Source organism: Sarcophilus harrisii, chromosome 1 (genome assembly GCF_902635505.1).
Source record: "Sarcophilus harrisii chromosome 1, mSarHar1.11, whole genome shotgun sequence".
Taxonomy (NCBI): domain Eukaryota; kingdom Metazoa; phylum Chordata; class Mammalia; order Dasyuromorphia; family Dasyuridae; genus Sarcophilus; species Sarcophilus harrisii.
The window spans coordinates 1,706,167-1,723,510 of record NC_045426.1 but is presented as its reverse complement, the minus strand read 5'-3'; the positions used below and the strand labels follow the sequence as shown (position 1 = coordinate 1,723,510).

Here is a 17,344-nt window from a genome sequence, read left to right as displayed (position 1 = left end):
GAGGGACTGGGCAAAGGAGCACTTTGCCCAATAACCACAGTAATCGCAAGTGGAATGGATGGTCTGGGGGTGGCAGTGGCTCTCCAGCGCTGGAGCTCTCTCTGTCTCTGTCTCTGCCTCCATCTCCATTACCTGTTTATTCAGGAGCTCCAAAGTTTTAATGTAGTTTTAATCTTTTAAAGAAGTTTATTTTAAAACACCAAACAGAAAAATTAATAAAAAGTTAAGTTTTTCTTTCCCTTTTGATCACCCCTTTTTGTCCTAGTTGCATTAATTTTGCCTCTACAGAAGCTTTTCAAAGTTATCTCTAATTTTTTTCTACTGTCTAATTGTCATGATTTCATCTCCTACCTAGAGCTATGAAAGGTATGGGAACTGTTCCTCTTCCAGGTTTTTTTCAAATAATATGATTTCTAACACTGAGGTCATATATTAGTTTAGAGGCAGCTAGGAGAGAGCTAGGGCTGAGTTCAAATTGGGCCTCTCACGAACATATTAACTATGTGCCCTTGAATAAGCCACGGCACCCTGTTTACCTCAGTTTCCTTATCTGTAAAACGAGCTGGAGCAGGCAATGGCAAAGCCCTCCAGTATCTCTGCCAAGAGAACCCCGAATGGGGTCACGGAGAGTCACTGAAACGCCTGAGCCACAAGAATGGACCTGGAGCATGCCGTGGAATAGTGGGGGGCTTGGTCTCGGCCTTGTTTCCAGCCGGCTGCTTCCCAGTTTTCCCGCAGTCTCCTCACTCGGGGACTTCTTTGCTCAGCCCTTGATGTTCTTGGTTTTATGAATGCCAGGTTATTTATTAGCTTCTTCTTCTCCCACGGATCCACATCTGAATTTTCAGCCTCCGTCAGACTCTGTCAGTGACTGGACAGGAAGACCCGGCCTTTGGCCCAATGTTCTGGCCCCCTCGGCCTTGCTGGGCCTGGCCCCCTCGGCCTTGCTGGACCTGGCCTTCGGCCCCACAGCCCGGCTCCCTCGGCCTTGTGGGCCCAGCCGCTCGGCCGACAGCAGGAGCTTCGACATCCGCGTAGAAATGGATCCAAACAGCCTTTTTGAGGAGCAATCCAATCTTTCTGCTCCATCCTTAATTCCTCTTTTAATGATTAATTTATACAAAGCAGAATGTAAACTCATTTTGAAAGTTTTCTGAAAATTAAGCCCGAGCCTCATCAGGGTAATTGTGTTCCCATCTTCTACTTAGGAATCAGTCTTCCCCAGCAGTATTGTGTTAGGATAATGAGACCATGCATATGCAGATTGCTCAAATCAAAAATGATGTTCCTGGACACATTAACTGGGAAATATTAGGCGGAATGATCATTTGGCACAAGAACGATCTGCGTTTGTATCCAGACAAATCATGGAAAAATGGCAGCAGCAGAACCTGGGGTGTCTGGCAGCCTGGAGAGGGTGAGAGAGAAGCCGGACGGGGCTTTGGGGGCTCAGGAGTTCATTGAATCTGGCTTTCTGAGAGGGAGAAGCGAGGGAGGCTCCATGGGAGCCTGCAAATGGCAGAGCAGGATCACAGATCCCTCCCTGCTCCAGCTCCCAAAATCCCCGGCTCTGCTTGGCTCAGATGGCCCTTCCTGAGGCCAGAAGGAGGCTGGGAGACCGGCCCCCCCGGGGCAATGGTGGCCCCCTTACTCACAGGGGACCTTATGGGAAAATGCCCTTTCTGATGTACCGGCTCCACTGAGCCTGAGAATAAGCTTTTTAGGAGGCAGGGAACCCCAAGAGGGTTCAAACACCCAAGATTGAGAGAAAAGGAAAGGGGAAAAGAGGCAGCCAGAAGTGCCCAGAGACAGAGGGCAGAGGCTCCTGGGAAAACCAGAGAGACGTTGGCAGTAGTGTCCAGCAGATCACGGCTGGAAGTGGAAGAGGTGAAGGGTCAGGAGACAAACCAGAGGTGGGCACTTCTGGGAGCTCCAGGCTGGGGTTCTCTGTCCCCCCCCCCCGTCTCTGTCTCTGTGTCTGTCTCTGTCTCTCTCTGTCCCCCCTTCATCCCTCCCCATTTGTCTGTAAGATTTTTCTTCTGCTCCAACACAGGCGTCTTCTGCCTACCCTTCACTCCCGCAGCCCAGCAGCTTCCCACAGACAGTTTGATGTCCAGCGTTTCCTTCTCACTGATCTGGAATATTGCAAGGAGCCGAGAGTTACTCCGGATCAAGTAGGAAGGCAGAGGGATAACCTGAAGAAGAGGGAAGGACTATCCTTGGGATGTTTTTTTAAGATATTGCAAACATTTGGTTTTTTTTTTTTTTTTGAAAAGCTCAGAATTGGAGGGGGATGATGGGAAATTTCCGGGCAAGCTCCATCTTAGGTCTGGGAAGCAGAGCTTAAAAGGCATTTGAGATACGTGGAGTTCCTGGGATATGTCTCTTCATGTTTATCTTCTCCTTTCGCTTTCAGATCAGATCCTCAAGGAATTCCTTGTGGGGTTCGTAGAGAGAGACAGAGTAAAAGACACAGAAAGACACAAAGAAAAGGAGAGGGAGAAGGAAAAGGAGGCACAGAAAGGAACAAGAGAGAGAGAGAGAGGAGAGAGAGAGAGACAGAGAGAGAGAGAGACAGAGACAAAGAGACAGAGACAGAGATAGAGACAGAGAGAGAGAGACAGAGAGACAGAGAGAGAAAGAGACAGAGACACAGAGACACAGAGAGAGACACAGAGAGTCAGAGTCACCCAGAGAGTTAGAGAACTCAAATGATGAGAGACAACATTTCTCTGGGGAGGCTTGATAAATGCTAGGTCTGCTTTGACCAGCCACGCTAGGGGTGGGTCTCAGCCACAGGGAGCAGTCACTCTCCTTGCTGAGGGTGTTTGAGGGTAGGGCTGCTTCCTCTCCCTTTCCTCTGTCACTGAGGAGGGAGGAAGAGCAGCTCTAGGGCCCGTCTCAGTCAGAGGCCCGTGTTCCAGTCCTGCCCCTCACACCTCCCTCCCAGGAGCTGAGCAGGCCTTCCACCTGTCAGGGACCCTCTCAGACCCTCGTGCAAGCCTGCTGCCCTTGTGCATCTGCAGATGAGCTTCCTCAGCCCCGGGTGGCTCCTCACAGACCGGTCACTCTCTTCTGGGTCCGTGATACTCTGTTAACTCCCTTCCTAAGATGGGCTGCTTAGCTCTCCCCAAAATACATTGACGGAGTCAGACGAGGGCAGGGAGGGGGGTGTCCCACTAGACACTGTGCCTACTGAGACACCCTGAAAGCACCTTCCCCCTCGAGGCTGCCCCAGCGCCCTGTTCTATCTGGTCTGGGGCTTCTTAAACTTTGGTCACTCAGGAGCCCTCAAGAGCACACACACACACACACACACATTCACACACACACACACTCACACACACACACTCACTCACACACACACTCACACATATTCACACACACTCACACTCACCCCCCCACACACACACTCATTCACACACATCACACACATACACATTCACACACACATGTGTGTGTGTGTATAAAAATCAAAATTTAATGAAAATAAATCCCAATTTCATGGCCCTCCCATTTAGTTCCAAGAGCCCATGGGGGATCACAAAGCACAGTTAAGAAGCCGGGTGTCAGACCACAGCCGGTCCACCGTGACCCCTTTTGCTTTAGGACAAACTCCACGCCCTGCATCCTGCACGTGGGCAGTTGACCACAGGAGGCTTTGCTGGACTTTGTCCCCATAGCATTTCTCTTGCCTAGATGTGATCCTTTAGGCACTGTTGCCGCCACCTTTGCCTTGTCCCCGGACGGGATGATCTAATCACCTGGGCCCTTATTTAGGTCCGTAATGATGTTCACCGGCCCGGACTGACCGGATTCCTGAGGAGCGACCCGGAGAGCCACCTTCACCGCTGACTGCTCTCTGGGCCTGCTCCGGGGGCCAGCCTTGGATCTCCCCGGCGCATCAAGAGGAGCACTTCCTGAGAGCTCCCGGGGTGTCAGGAGTTGTTAGGGTGACCCTGCTTACAGCCTGCACCCCTTTCCCTGTGAGCAGCCAGGGCCTCTGGGAGCCAGGTTTCCTCCCCCTTCCCTGCACACCCCTCTCCTCCATCAGGTTTTTGCCCAGGAAAGACCGAGCCCAGTCACGAACTGCCCTCCAACTAGTGGCTCAGAGACTTCAAAGCTAGCCCTGGATTTGGCTCGTTCTATTATCACTCTTTGATTTCCCGAACCCTCCCGTTACCTTGAATTGGGGGGATGACCTTAACGCCCTGTGGAAAAGAAAGAGCTATGGCTATGGCAGCCCTGCCAAACCTTCCCTGATTGGGAACTGCCCACAGCATGTTGGGAGCAAGGCCTGGGGAGGAAATGGGACCCTCGATCCCCCAACTGAAAGAGCATTTGAAAGGCAAGTGGGGGGGAGGCCCAGCACCCACCATGGCTTTCCCAGCAATTAATGGCAGGGAAGCTTCTTAGCATCTGTAACTAGTCCTGATTTATCTGGTCTCTGCTGCGTTTGACTCATAATGGAATTGTTTTTTAAAGGACAGAGACTGCTCAGCTTCCAAATAATAAAATGCTATTTGTATATGCAAAACAGTTCAATTATTTAGTGCAATTAAGCTAATACCTCAGGAATCATTTGAAATAACATCTTTGTAAAGAAAGATCTTCAAGTGGAGTTTTTAATTAAGCATTTGCACAATCATTGTGTGCAAAATGAAAAATAATTCTAAAGGAGGCTCCCCCCCCCCAATCTGTCCCTTGCCCTTGGTGCTCGGGGTCCCCCCCCCACTGTGTGCTAGGCACGTAGTCACGCTAAGTGCTAGAGATGCAAAGGCAAGATGAAAACAGCCCTGTCCTGAAGAAGCTCATGGTCAGTGGGGGAAGAGGGGCCGTGCACAGGTGGGAAAATGATTCAAAGATGAGATGAGATTTGGCCTGAGCCTTAGAGGAAAATAGAGATGGGGTCGCAAGGACCTGGGGGATCGTGAAAGCGAATTGTTAGGACGTCACCAGAGTCACGCTGGGGCCAGTGTCTGGGGCTTTGAATGTCTCGTGGAGTCCTGCTATCGGGGCTAGATAACAGCTTTAACCTCCAGCTCAAACCCCGGTGAACTGGGACTTCCCTATGTCTCCGATTCCTTCTGTGGAAAATAAGGAGCCTGGACCAGGCTGGGCCCTTCACCTCTTTATGTGTCCTGACCTTTGGGTGCAAGGCCAATGAGCCCATGAAATTCTCCAAAGGGTGTTTTTAATACAAATAATAATTACAAATAATATTTTTATTATTTTAGCTTTTTATTGACAGAACATGTGCCTGGGTGATTTTTCCACACTGACCCTTGCAAAACCTTCTGTTCCAACTTCTCCCCGCCTCCCCCCCCGCCCCCCCGATGGCAGGTAGTCCCATACATGCTAAACATGTTAAATCCAATCTATGAAGACATAACAAATAATAATTTTAATAAAAATGTTGCTGAGAATTGAAGCACTTTCTGCTGACATCCTGCCACACACACAGGTGCAGGGTCCTCCGAGGGAGGGCTGAATGTCTGCCAGGGATGTTTCCTGTGGGGTGGCCCTGGGAACCGACCAGCAGCCTCATTTCCTTTCTCTGAATGGCCTCCAGGGACCGGGTGGGCCTAGTCCCTGCCCACAGGTCGCTTGTATTCCATGCTTGTGTTCCCAGGGGACACACAGAGAAATCCCCACAGAACTGGGCAGTTGGTGTGGAACCTTTGCTCCCCTCCAGGATGCGGGATCAGAGCCGTACCCCTCGCAGCAGCCGCCATGCTGCCCATCTGCTGTTGAAACCCAGAGCTGGGCCTGATCTCCTTGGGACCCGTGGCGGGCCTGGCCTCCTCTGGGCCGGGCCTGGCCTCCTCTGGGCCCATGGTGGGCCTGGCCTCCTCTGGCTTCCTCTGGGCCTGGCCTGGCCTCCTCTGGGCCTGGCCTGGCCTCCTCTGGGCCCATGGTGGGCCTGGCCTCCTCTGGCTTCCTCTGGGCCTGGCCTGGCCTCCTCTGGGCCTGGCCTGGCCTCCTCTGGGCCTGGCCTGGCCTCCTCTGGGCCTGGCCTGGCTTCCTCTGGGCCTGGCCTGGCCTCCTTGGGGCCCGTGGTGGGCCTGGCCTCCTCTGGCTTCCTCTGGGCCTGGCCTGGCCTGGCCTCCTCTGGGCCTGGCCTGGCCTCCTTGGGGCCCGTGGTGGGCCTGGCCTCCTCTGGGCCTGGCCTGGCCTCTTCTGGGCCTGGCCTGGCCTCCTCGGGGCCTGGCCTGGCCTCCTTGGGGCCCGTGGTGGGCCTGGTCTCTTCTGGGCCTGGCCTGGCCTCCTCGGGGCCTGGCCTGGCCTCCTCGGGGCCCACGGCTGGCCTGGCGAGCCGAGCCACCGGAGCAGCCGCTGGCAGGACGAGCTTCGCGGATGACTGGTACCCAGGCTGATTATGCAGATTGGCATCCCTGGGAAGAAATTAGGAAATTGACTTGGTGCCCCAGCTGTGGGACTGAAATTAGAAAACCAGCCGTAGTTTGGAAACTTTGAAAATCTGCCAAAGGAGAAAATTATAAGATTGATTCTATGAATGCTGGCGCTCAGATTTAAACCACGCCACTAATGGGGATGGCGGAGAAAGAGCCCCTCCCCTCCCCCAGCAATTTCTCCTCTCCCTCCGCAAGCTCTCAGGGGAAGCTCTGGCACCACCGGGAGGGGGCTGGGAGAAGACAACCCGGGCTTGACTCCCTCTGGAGGGCTGAGAACGGGTCCCAATTGTCAAGGAAACGGCGAAAAGATCACTCCAGATATTTCTCACAAAGCTGCTCTGCACAGAGGTACCGAGGGGCGGCCGAAGGTGGGGGGAGGAGGAGGAGGAGAAAGAGAGCAGGAGGAAGAAGAGGTGGAGGTGGGGAGGAAGAGGAGGAAGAAGGGAGGAGGAAGAGGAAGAGTGGGAGTAAGAGGAAGGAGAGGAGGAAGAGGATAAGAAAAAGAGGGGGGAATGGAAGAGCAGGAGTAAAAGGAAACAGAGGAGGAGGGGAGAAGGGGGGAAATGGAGGAGCAGGAGTAAGAGGAAGCAGTGAAGGAAGAGAGAAAGAGGGGGAAGAGGAAGAGCAGAAACTGATGAAGAAGGACATGAGCCGAGCCAGGAGAAAACCATATAAAAGAAACAATCATGTTGTAAAGACCAACAACCTGGACAGGTGCTCGAATCTGATGGGCCAGCGCCATCCCCCGAAGACTGAGAATAAAACCTGTGAGCTGCCTCCTGACAGGGAGGGGGTGACTTAGGAGGCAGAAGAATGCCTGGGGGGGGTACATGTGTATATATGCATATATTTAACTACATATTAATGGAAGAAATGATAAACTTAGCAATTAGAATTCAAAATAGGGATGAAGTGATTTCCCTAGAAAAAAGGAAGAGAATGGAATGATATATTTGTTAAATAAATGATTGGAATAAATCTAAACCATACAAATAGAATCAGAGACAATGAAAGGACTCAACAAGGTAGGTCATCATTCGTGGTATTCCAAGGAAAGAGGTGATGCAGACATGGCTTTAGAGAAGGCGGCAAATAAATATCAATCATATCAAAAGGGTAAAAGCACATTACGATTAAGAAACCAGAGACAATAAAAAAGTAGAATTGTGGAATATGTGTGCACAAAAGGCATATTGTTTGTGTTTTTAAGAGAAAAACGAGATAAGTGTAAAAATGATACTGGGCATTATGAAATAATATTCAGAAACATTAAGATTTCCCCTTCTAATATGGATAACTCAAAGAGAAAAATGAATAAGAAGAAAAGTATCAAGTTGAACAGACTATTCAAAACATTAGACTTGAATGTTATCACAAACTCCAAAAGGAAATAGTAAAGGAAAATAGTAAAGAAAAATTTTTTAGTATCCTCCCTTACCTTTATAAAAATATTATGTTCTAAGAATTTTTAAAAAATCAAAATAAAATGGGAAAAATTAAAAAAAAATTCTTAAAGGAACATAATATAATTAAACTAGCAATTGGAGAAGTCGATGGGAGTTCCATCCAACAATAAACATTTATTAAGTGCCATCTATGTTTCAGACACTTTACCAAGTGCTGGGGATACAAAAGGATGCAAAAGACAGTTCCTGCCCTCAAGAAGCCTACAGTCTAATGGGGGAGACAATATGCAAACAGATATGTACAAAACAAAGCTATAGACAGGATAGAAAGGAAATAATTAACAGAATAAAATACACAGACCAAAATAGATGGACACTGAGTAATGACATACTACATAGTGGGTGGAAAAGAACCATTTATAGAAATAATCAATAATTCAGTTAAGAAAAATGATAAAAATGAGATAATATATCTTATGGAATATAGACTAATACAGTCCAAATAGAAAAGACCCTTGAATTGAATAAATTATATAAAGACTCCAATATAAAATTAGCAATTGAAAATTGCTAATCTTGAAAATTAAAAAAATAGAATTTGAAAATGAAAATGAAAAATAGAATTTGAAAATGAGATTGTAGAGCTTGTAAACAAAAGTAAGATTGAGAAGACTAAAAAACTGACAAACTATTACTTAATCTGATCAAGAAAATAGAGAGTAAAATCAAATAACTAAGCACAAAAATAAACAAGGTGAATTCACAACAGAGAGAAAATCAAGAGGGCTATCAGACCCTATTATATAAAGGCTGTCAATAAGCATAAGATTTCAAATAAAGGGAAAGGATTTCTACACAAATATAAAATAACCAAATATAAAATAACCAAACTCTCAGAAGGGTACTTTGGGGTACCCCCTTACTCCTGCAGTACTCTTTGATCTTTCTGCTGACAGGAATCTGGTTGCTGTACTCCCCAAACACAGTGAGATCCCTATGTGTATTTTGAGAAGACTAAAAAATTGATAAACCCAGTACATTGGGTTGCTTTTTCCTCTCTCCTCTCCCCTCTCCCCCATTGCTTGCAATACACCTTTGCATTGACCTGGCTTCCATCATTTTACATGTGATTCTCAACATCTGAACTCATTAAGGATTGTTCCCCATCCCCATCTTTCCCCTCGTGTCTCTGCCTGGCTCACAGGCCATAGATATTGATGCTCACATTAACTGGGTTGCCAGACAAAGACTTAACCTATTGGAAGCCACACCTGTACTGGGGAAGAAGAAAACAAGGGTCAACAGGGAAAACTTTAGCTTTCCCATGAGGACTCCCTCATGTCAGGGGACAGTCTCAAATCATGGATATTGTTATTCTTTTTTATTTTTCTTTCATCATTGAATCGTTTTTCATAAGTCTTCTCTCTCTTCTCTGAATTCTTTTATTTTTTTTTTTCATTTTTTGTTTTGTTTGACTGATTGTTGATGTCTCATTGAGTCATTCAACCATTTTCCAACTTTAATTTTTAGTGAATTTTTTTCTTCATTTAGCTTTTTTACTTTCAAAGGAGTTGTTTTGTTTATTGGATTTTTTCTATTTCCCAATTCTATTTTTTAAGAAGTTTTCTTCAGCATTCTTTTCCATTTCAGCAAATACATCTTTTAAGGAGTTATTTTCTTCAATTTCTGTGTTTCCTTTTTCAAAGTGTCCTGCAAAGCTCTTGTTTCTTTTTCCCATGTTTCTTCTAACTCTCTTTTAAGATCCTTTTTGAATTCTTTCAAGAGTCTTTTGAGTTGGAGACTAGTTCATATCCGCCTTTGAGGTTTCATTTGGAGGTATTTTGCCTTTAGTGTTCTCAGGGTTTGAGAACCCTGTCTATCTTCCCTATCTTTGGGCAGAGCTCTTTTTTGCTTTTTTGCTCATTTTTAAAAGTTGAGGTCTGCTCCTGGGGCAAAGGGGAGATTGTCCCAAGCTTCTTCTCTTTGGGAAACAGGGATTTCATGCTGTGCTGGGGCTGCTGCTGCTGCTGCAGGCTTTCCCACTGTGGTTGGTGGGACTGGCCAAGTTCTGCCTCTTATGCTGGAGTTCAGAGGCTCACTATTTGCCTTTTACAATTGCCTTTACAATTACATCTAGATACATATTAAAACACACGCTTAATACACATTAAGAGCCATTTCCAGGAGGTGAAGGGTCAAAGGAGATGAATAGTTTTCTTAAAGAACCATTCATATCATTTCTTTTTGTGCAATAGCATTCCATTCCATGCCTACATCACACCTTTTTTAACCCAACTGATAGGCCTCCCCTCAATTCCTGATATTTTGTCAGAGCTGCTATAAATATTTCTGTACATGCAGATCTTTTATCTTTTTCATGATCTCTTTGAGATCTTTGAGATTTAGAAATGGTATTGCTGGATCAAAAGGTTCACACAATTTGATTGTCCTTTGGACATAATTCCAAATTATTCTCCAGAGTGGCTGGATCGATTCACAACTCTACTAACAATGCATTAGTGCCCCAATTTTTCTACATCCTCTCCAACATTTATCATTTTCCTTGTCTGTCACACTCACCAATCTGAGAGATATTATGGGGTACTTTGGAGTTGTTTTAATTTGCAGTTGTCTAATGTAAATGACTTAGAGCATTTTTATATGACTACGAATAGCTTTGATTTCTTAATTCCATTCACAGTCCCAGGTATTATTACTGTGTCCTTCCCTTCATTGTACTCTCTTTTTATCCTGTCTTCTTTAAAAAGTCTGTTTTGTTCCTGAGTTCTGCCTTCCTTAATTGGTACTCAACTTTTATTCACCCTCCCCGATGTCTCTTGTACTTTTACCCCCCTATTTCTCTAATATTTAAGATAAATGTCTATGCCCAACTGAGTGTATGAGTGTGTTTGTTCCTTCCTTACAGCTCTTGTTATGTATGAAAAATTTCCCCATCCTATCTCTCCCTTCCCCATCTCCCAGTACATCCCTCTTTTTCACCCTACATTTTTATGTGAAGGTAATAGCAACATATAATCAATTCACACCTGTGCCCTCTGTCTATACAGTCTACTTCTAACTGCCACAATACTGACAAAGTTCTTAGAAGTTACATGGATCATCTTCTCACATAGTAAGCAGTTTAACTTCATTGAGCCCCTAAGGGGACCTTTTAGACCATGTCATACTTCTCTTGAGTCTTGTTTCTGAATGCCATTTTTAAAAATTTTTTGCTGAGGCAGTTAGAGTTAAGTGACTTGCCCAAGGTCACACAGCTAGGCAGCATTAAGTGTCTGAGATCCGATTTGAACTCGGGTCCTCCTGACTTCAGGGCTGGTGCTTTATCCACTGCTCCACCTGGCTGCACCACATCTGAATGCTTTTTTTGGGGGGAGGGTTAGTTCTGGTCTTTTCATCAGGAATGTTTGGAGGTCTTCTATTTCATTTAATATCCATTTCTCCCCGAAAGATTTCATTCAAGAAAGGATTCTGGGAAGATGGCAGAGTAGGATGGAAAATTTCAAGCTCTCCAGATTTCCCACAAATAGAACAAACTTGCCCTCATGGGGAACATAGACTGGTGAAAAATCAAGAGGACTTGGGGTGCAGCAGGGGTTTTCCTGCCACAACCAAGAAGATCTTAGAAAAACCCCAGGCTGGGGATTAATCTGTGTGAAGTGCAAACACCTCAGCCTAGCTCCATAGAAACACCAAGTGGGGAGCCCTAGGATGAGATGGGTGGAGCTGGGACCTCAGCAGGAACCACAGAGACTTTCACCTCCTGCCTGTTTGTGGAGTCGGGGTCTGTTCTGGGAAGATGGAGGGAACATGCCAGGCCCAGCCGGGATGCACAGATGTGGCCCTGGGTGAGAAGGAACCAACACCCCCATGAGTGCTAGGGAAGTGGGGCCGAGTACTCTGACTGTGGGCACTCACAGGAGGGTGGAGGTCTTGGTTTGGGGTTCTGGGTCATGGGGAGAGCTCAAGGGAAGTTAGAGGCCCCATTTCCCACCCCAGGATTAGAGATGCTTACACTAATACCTCTTATTTAAAAAAATGAACCAACAAAAAAAAAAAAAAAAGGATTCCCACCAAAGAAACTTACTATGGGAACAGGGAAGACTGAAGTTCATCTTCAGAGAACACTGAAGTAAAAAGAGCTTCTTCTATCCCAAAGAGTAACTGAAATGGCTCCCTGCCCAGAGAGAATTTATAGAAGAACTAAAAAAAATTAAAATTAAATGAGATTGAGGAAAAAACTTAAAAAAATAATAAAAACTATCGAGAAAAACAAGAAGAGTATGAAAAAACTGGAAAGGAGATAGAGTCTCAAAGATGAAAATAATTCTTTAAAAATTAGAATTGGGCAAAGGGAAGTCAGAAAAGCTATGAGAGACCAAGAATTAACAAAACATCATGAAAAATGAAAAAAAAAAATAGAACAGGACGTGAAACATAAGGAAAATGAGAGATCTGGAGAACAGACCAAGAAGAGACAATATAAGAATAATTGGATTGCCTGAAAGTTGTGACCCAAAAAAGGACCTTAACACAGTAATGCAAGAAAAAATCCAAGAAAATTGTCCTGGAGTGATTGAACATAAGTGGAAAATAGAAATAGAAAAAAACCGATCACCACCTCAATGAGATCCTTTGTGCAAAACACATAGGAATATTATTGCCAAATTTTGAAGTCCCCAGATCAAAGAGAAAATTTTGCAAGAAATAAGAAAAAGCAATTCAAACATGCTGGAGCTACATTTAGAATTGTACAAGCCTTATCAACAGCTATAATAAAAAGACCTCAGGTCTGGAATCATCTTTACTGACAATCAAAAGAACTAGGTCTGTAGCCAAAAAATCATATCTAGCAAAATTAGCTATACTATTGAATGAGAAAAAATGGACTTGCAGATTTTCAGGACTTTCTATCAACTAAATCAGAACTTAATAGAAAATTTAACATATAAGAGCTAATATCAAAGCTCAATTTCAAGGACCTCAACATGAACAAATTGTTTATGTTTTTTTAACATAGGAAATGTATACCATATGTTTAAGACTGACATCAACAATACAGTAGCTCAAAAAAAGATTGGGGCAGAGTTAAGGTAAAAATAGTGATGATGTCATACAAATGAGGTGCAGAGGAAGAATAGACACAGAGGCATTGGAGGAGGTTTCATTTCTGAAAACCTACTCATAACAGGAATGGGTTAAGTAGGCAACATTACATATATACCATGAAGGGTATAGCATCCTCCAAAATCTATACAGAAATAGGGGGAGGAGGGATAGGTGGATGGGAAGTAAAGGGTGAGGGAAGAAGACGGGAAGGATTCACGGGTAGGGGGAAGTTAAGTAATAGCAAAGCAAGTTAAGGAGGAGAATTAAAGCAAAGAGTCAGCAGGTATAGGAAAAATAGGTGTATGTGTATGGGAGGGTAGGATGTATGTGTATGCATATAACTACATATGTATATATATATATGTATATAAATATATACTTTCTTAACTATAGCTTGCTTGGAGTTGGTAGGGGGATAAAACTGGGAAAAAGAAGAAAGTAAAAAAAGTGCACAGCAGAAAACAAAAGACCAATTTACAAGAAATAAGTAAAAGATGAACTCTTGTAAATATAATCTCTTCTATTAATACATACACACACACACACATTCTCCTTAAATTGGTAATTGGTTGTTACATATTTTGAATCTTCTCTGGTGTTCTGCTGGACACATGACAGTGTTCTCTTTTGTTTTGTTTTGTATTCCTTTCCAATTTTTCTTTTTTAACTACTTTTAAAATAAAATAAATTTTTTAAAAAATGAAAAATACTGCACTCAGTTTTGTGGGGCAGATGACTTTTGGTCATAATACTAGTTCCTTTATGAACTGAATATCATATTTCAAGCTCTCTGTTCCTTTAACATGGAAGCCACTAGATTTTGTGTGATCCTGTCTATAGCTCTATGATATTTGAATTGTTTCTTTCTGACTGCTTTCAACATTTTCTCCTTGACTTGGGAAGCTCTATAATTTGGCTAGAAGATTCCTGGGAGTTTTCATTTTGTGATCTCTTTCAGAAGCTGATTGGTGACTTCTTTTCCTTTCATTTTATTCTCTGGTGCCAGTTTTCTTTAAATACGTCTTTTGAAAATGATGTCTACTCTTCCACCACTATTTTAAATCCCAGATCCATAAAATGAGCAGCTATTGTGACTCCCTTTTCATGCTACCTGCCCCTAGCTGACTTCCCTGCAGGATGTGAAGGAGAACAGTAATATGGAGGAATTTGCCTAGTGCTCCAAAATCAATGCAAGCAAGAACCAGCAGGACAGTGTTTATTGGAGGGCTAAGCTGGGATGTGAGCAAAAAAAAAAAAGGTTTCATTGAATGTCGGTTTCATTTTGGAGAGATTATAGTCAGCACAATTAAAACAGATCTCATCAGGGGAAGATCAAGGGGATTTAGATTGGGGCTTTTCACAGATCCTGCCAGTGTCAGTAAGGTCTTGGGACTGAAAGAACACAAGCTGAAGATCAGGTTGATAGACTCTAAAAGGGCTAAAACTTTAAAAGGAAAGGAGCCTCCACAAAAAAGCATTTGTTGGTGGATTGATCCCAGACACATCTGAAGAATAAATCAAATAATATTTTGGAGCATTTGGAGAGACTGAAATTATTAAACTTTTTATGGACACAAAACAAATGAAATTAGATTTTGCTTTTATCACATATATAGATGAAGGACTAGTCAAAATGATTAGAACACTGATATTCCCTGGATTGGTTCTGGGAAGTTCTGGGAAATCAAAGTTGTCCAGCCCAAATACAGGCAGAAACAGCAACAACAGAGACAAGGGAAGAGTACTGCTGGCCCATGAGGTGGGATGAGGAGTCCTGGCTGAGGTCAGCGCCAAAACTGGAACTAAGGATGTAATAACTACTATGATCAAGGATATGGGGATTAAAATAGTGCCTGTCGTGGTGATCAAAACTCTAGTGGCTATGGCAGATATTATACTGGGTATAACTATGGGAACTATGGATGTGGACAGGGATGTGGAGACTACAGTAGTCGGCAAAGCCCATATGACAAAGCATCCCAAGGGGGTGATAATTACCAACTCTATTAAAGAAGGACAAGGAGAAAATAGGTGCAGATGCTAGAGCAGCTTGCAGTATTTTGTAGTCTGAGGACCTCGAAAGGAGAGTGTTCTTTTATTGATCTAAGAGGAGTACTTTGTAAAAGATTTTGTGTATATGATACGATTGTATCCTGTTATATATAGCAGTCAATTTATTTTTCCTGTTTTGGCTTTGTCCTTTACCATCTATATTATGTGGATTTGTATTTTTACAAATTTTATTTGTCTAATTTCATGCTAAATGATTCTCAAAAATAACTCACTGGTGATAAGAAACAATAGAAACAAAAATGATAGGCTTTTATTGATCATGGCTTTCAGGTAGTTCAATAATTCTTAAATTATCACTCTTCAATATATTTTATAGGCTAGTTGTTTTTCCAATAAGATATTATACATTTTCTTCTATTTTTTCATTCTTTTGAGTTCATTTTATTGATTCTATCTGCCTCATGGAATCATAAGCTTCCACTTCCCAATTCTGTTTTTTAAGTTCATTTAAATACATTTTATATCGTTTTTCATTTTACCAATTATGTTTTTAAGGAATTATTTTTTTTTCTTATACGCTATCCATTGAATCACATTGTCTTTCAGTGTTAGGGATATAAGGTCAACATCCTGAAAGGAAAATTTCAGCAAAAGTGGGAAGCTGACAGCACTGGAGTACAGGTTTTTTAGAGGAAGCCATTTGACAGACTGAAGTTTTTGGTCAGCTCAGGTCTAATTCCCAGGCAGGAGTGTCTGGCTAGCACCATGGGAAGGAAGAGGTGAGGGAGAGGCTCACTCACCAGCTAGATTAGGGGCTTAGCTGGAATTTCTTGATCATGAGAGGCAAGTTGGTATAGCAGATAGGCCCCTGAACTTGGATCAGGAAAACAAGGGATCAAATCATTCATTCAGCAATTTGGAAGAATCCTAATCCCAGTTTCTATTAATGGCTCTTCAAATATCTGAAAATAGATCACATCTTTCCCAAAGCCTTCTCTTCTCCAAGATCAATATCTCCAAATCCTTCATCCAATCTTCAAATCACCCTTCATCATTCTGGTTTCTCTTCTCTGGATGCCCTTCAATTTATCAATATTCTTTCTAAGAACTTCTTTTCTTCAGTGATTTTTGTGCCTTTTTTTTTTTTTTTTTTACAATTAATCCAATTCTGTTACTGTTTTTGTTTAGGTATTATTTTCTTTAGTATTTTTGTACCCCTTTTATCCAAGTTGTTAATTCTCTTTGCATAATTTTCTTTCACCTTTCCTTTATTTTCCCAATTTTTTCTTTACCACTCAACGCATTCTTTTACTCCTGAAGTGATTCTTGCTGGCCTTAGGTCTTGCTAGCATTTTCCCTTGAGTCTTTGTTTATAGCTGCTTTTACATTGTTGTCTTTTTCTGAATTTGTGTCTTGGTCTTCCCTGGAACTGTAGATTTTTCTGGTCAAGTTCTTTTTTGTTATTTGCTCATTTTTTTCTAGCTTACTTCTCAATGTTAAACTTTATGTTAAAGAAAAGCTCTGCTCAGTTAGGAGTAAGAAGGTACTGCTTTCAAATTCATGGTTTCTAGTTCTAAGGATCTGCAAGTTTTTGGTGCTTCTAAGGTTGTAATGCTGGGAGAAGAGTGGTCACTGTCCTCCTGTTTTGTGCTTTGGTCTTTACTCAGGAAAGGCTCCTGGCATCCTGCAGCTGTAAGTACTGGTTCCACTTTTAGCCCTGGAACTGTGACAAGGTTTGCTGCTTACCTGCAGCTACAAGAACTAGCACTACTTCTTGCCCTGGATCTGTGACCCAAAACTGTGTGGGGAGAGTTCAGCTGGGACCCAACATGTTCTCTGCCACTTTCGCTCTGCCTTTGAATAAATAGTTTTTAAAAGTAGTTATGCAAACCATTGATGATCCCAGGGAAAAATATTTCAAAATTTTAAGGATGAAATTAATGTGAATTTAAGCAACTCTGAGGTTTAACTTCATATCCAACTCTTAATGTAGATGGCACAAGGAAGAAAGAATACATGTTTAAGAGTTTGTGAGAAGCACTGTTGAAGAAACTGAAGTGGTCTCACTTCTCTGTGTATCAGGTGTGGAATTATACAAAAATGTGACAACTACTCATACTCAGCTACCCCACTATTGGGCATAGACACCTAGAAAGTTAATGACACAAACAAGTGTCCAACTCTTTATGAAACAGACTACAACCTAAGTGAATACCCATTGATCAAGAAATGGAGAACAATCAATTGGAGAATGGTTGGGTAAATTGTGGTATATGAATGTTATGGAATATTATTGTTCTGTAAGAAATGACTAACAGGATGAATACAGAGAGGCTTGGAGAGACTTACATGAACTGATGCTGAGTGAAATGAGCAGAACCA

The 17,344-nt window shown here is 43.3% G+C and overlaps 1 pseudogene; it reads left to right on the top strand.

Moving 5' to 3' along the window:
* Positions 1 to 5,696: 5,696 nt before the first annotated feature.
* Positions 5,697 to 14,959, top strand: LOC100928271 (annotated as a pseudogene).
* The last annotated feature ends 2,385 nt before the right edge of the window (positions 14,960 to 17,344 follow it).